Genomic DNA, 3,192 nt, shown 5'->3' on the forward strand with positions numbered 1-3,192 from the left:
TCAAATCTATTCTTCAGATGGTCTCTAAATTCAGGTGGGATATACTCAAGGTCATATTTTGGCTCTCGTGGACTTGCTCTGATTTTCTTCAGTTTCAGCTTGAACTTGCATATGAGCAATTGATGGTCTGTTCCACAGTCGGCCCCTGGCCTTGTTCTGACTGATGATATTGAGCTTTTCCATCGTCTCTTTCCACAGATGTAGTCAATTTGATTTCTGTGTGTTCCAACTGGTGAGGTCCATGTGTATAGTCACCGTTTATGTTGGTGAAAGAAGGTATTTGCAATGAAGAAGTTGCTGGTTTTGCAAAGTTCTATCATTCGATCTCTGGCACTGTTTCTATCACCAAGGCCATATTTTCCAACTCCTGATCCTTCTTCTTTGTTTCCAACTTTCACATTCCAATTGCCAGTAATTATCAATGCATCTTGATTACATGTTCGATCAATTTCAGACTGCAGCAGCTAATAAAAATCCTCTATTTCTTCACTTTGGCCCTAGTGGTTGGTGTGTAAATTTGATTAATAGTCGTATTAACTGGTCTTCCTTGTAGGCGTATGGATATTATCCTATCACTGACAGCGTTGTACTTCAGGATAGATCTTGAAACGTTCTTTCTGACGATGAATGCAACACCATTCCTCTTCGAGTTGTTATTCCCAGCATAGTAGACTATATGATTGTCCAATTCAAAATGGCCAATACCAGTCCATTTCAGCTCACTAATGCCTAGGATATCGATGTTTATGCTTTCCATTTCATTTTTGATGATTTCCAATTTTCCTAGATTCATACTTCGTACATGCCAGGTTCCGATTATTAATGGATATTTTCAGGTGTTTCTTCTCATTTTGAGTCATGCCACATCACCAGATGAAGGTCCCGAAAGCTTTACTCCATTCACATTATTAAGGTCGACTCTACTTTGAGGAGGCAGCTCTTCCCCAGTCATATTTTGAGTGCCTTCCAACCTGGGGGGCTCATCTTCCAGCACTATATCAGACAATGTTCCGCTGCTATTCATAAGGTTTTTACTGGGTAATGCTTTTCAGAAGTAGACTGCCGGGTCCTTCTCCTAGTCTGTCTTAGTCTGTAAGCTCAGCTGAAACCTGTCCTCCATGGGTGACCCTACCAGTATCTGAATACTGGTGGCATAGCTTCCAGCATCACGGCAACATGCAAGCCTCCACAGTACGACAAACTGACAGGCACGTGTGCAAAAGGAAGAATTGATGAATTAAAAGAACTGAACAGAAGATTTCAAAGGGTGTCTCGAGAAGATAAAGTAAAGTATTATAATGACATGTGTGAAAAGCTGGAGATGGAAAACCAAAAGGAAAGAACACGCTCAGCATTTCTCAAGCTGAAAGGACTAAAGAAAAAATTCAAGCCTCGAGTTGCAATAGTGAAGGATTCCATGGGGAAAATATTAAACGATGTAGGAAGCATCAAAAGAAGATGGAAGGAATACACAGAGTCATTATACCAAAAAGAATTAGTCGATGTTCAACCATTTCAAGAGGTGGCATATGATCAGGAACCGACGGTACTGAAGGAAGAAGTCCAAGCTGCTCTGAAGGCATTGGCAAAAAACAAGGCACCAGGAATTGATGGAATATCAATTGAGATGTTTCAACAAACAGTTGCAGTGCTGGAGGTGCTCACTCATCTATGACAAGAAACATGGAAGACAGCTTCCTGGCCAACTGACTGGAAGAGATCCATATTTATGCCTATTCCCAAGAAAGGTGATCCAGCCGAATGTGAAAATTATAGGACAATGTCATTAATATCACACTCAAGCAAAATTTTGCTGAAGATCATTCGAAAATGGCTGCAGCAGTATATCAACAGGGAACTGCCAGAAATTCAGGCCAGTTTCAGAAGAGGACGTGGAACCAGGGATATCACTGCTGATGTCAGATGGATCTTGGCTGAAAGCAGAGAATACCAGAAGGATGTTTACCTGTGTTTTATTGAGTATACAAAGGCATTCGACTGTGTGGATCGTAACAAACTATGGATAACACTGCGAAGAATGGGAATTCCAAAACTCTTAATTGTGCTCATGAGAAATCTGTACGTAGATCAAGAGGGGGTTGTTCAGACAGAACAAGGGGATTCTGATTGGTTTAAAGTCAGGAAAGGTGTGCGTCAGGGTTGTATTCTTTTACCATACCTATTAAATCTGTATGCTGAGCAAATAATACGAGAAGCTGGACTATATGAAGAACGGGGCATCAGGATTGGAGGAAGGCTCATTAACAACCTGTGTTATGCAGATGACACAACCTTGTTTGCTGAAAGTGAAGAGGACTTGAAGCACTTACTAATGAAGATCAAAGACCACAGCCTTCAGTATGGATTACATCTCGACATAAAGAAAACAAAAATCCTCACAACTGGACCAATGAGCAACATCATGATAAACGGAGAAAAGATTGAAGTTGTCAAGGATTTCATTTTACTTGGATCCACAATCAACAACCATGGAAGCAGCAGTCAAGAAACCAAAAGACACATTGCATTGGGTAAATCTGCTGCAAAGGACCTCTTCAAAGTATTGAAGAGCAAAGATGTCACCCTGAAAACTAAGGTGTGCCTGACCCAAGCCATGGTATTTTCAATCACATTGTATGCATGTGAAAGCTGGACAATGAGTAAGGAAGACTTGAGAAGAATGATGCCTTTGAATTGTGATCTTGGCAAAGAATATTGAATATACCATGGAGTGCCAAAAGAATGAACAAATCTGTCTTAGAAGAAGTACAGCCAGAATGCTCCTTAGAGATAAGGATGGCGAGACTGCATCTTACATACTTTGGACATGTTGTCAGGAGGGATGAGTCCCTAGAGAAGAACATCATGCTTGGCAGAGTACAGGGTCAGCGGAAAAGAGGAAGACCCTCAGTGGGGTGGATTGACACAGTGGCTGTACTAATGAGCTCAAGCATAACAATGATTGTGAGGATGGCTCAATACAGGGCAGTGTTTTGCTCTGTTGCGCATAGGGTCGCTATGAGTCGGAACTGACTCGACGGCACCTAACAACAAATTTGTGGTAATATCTTATAGCACCAATGCGAAACTAATATATTCCTCCTCGCTATGTTATTTGGAGTACTTTCTCATAACATGGTCAGAGCCAACTATAATTATCAACTTTTAACATGTATGAGAAATATATCCTTG

This window comes from Loxodonta africana, chromosome 7 (assembly GCF_030014295.1).
Source record: "Loxodonta africana isolate mLoxAfr1 chromosome 7, mLoxAfr1.hap2, whole genome shotgun sequence".
NCBI classification, from domain to species: Eukaryota; Metazoa; Chordata; class Mammalia; order Proboscidea; family Elephantidae; genus Loxodonta; species Loxodonta africana.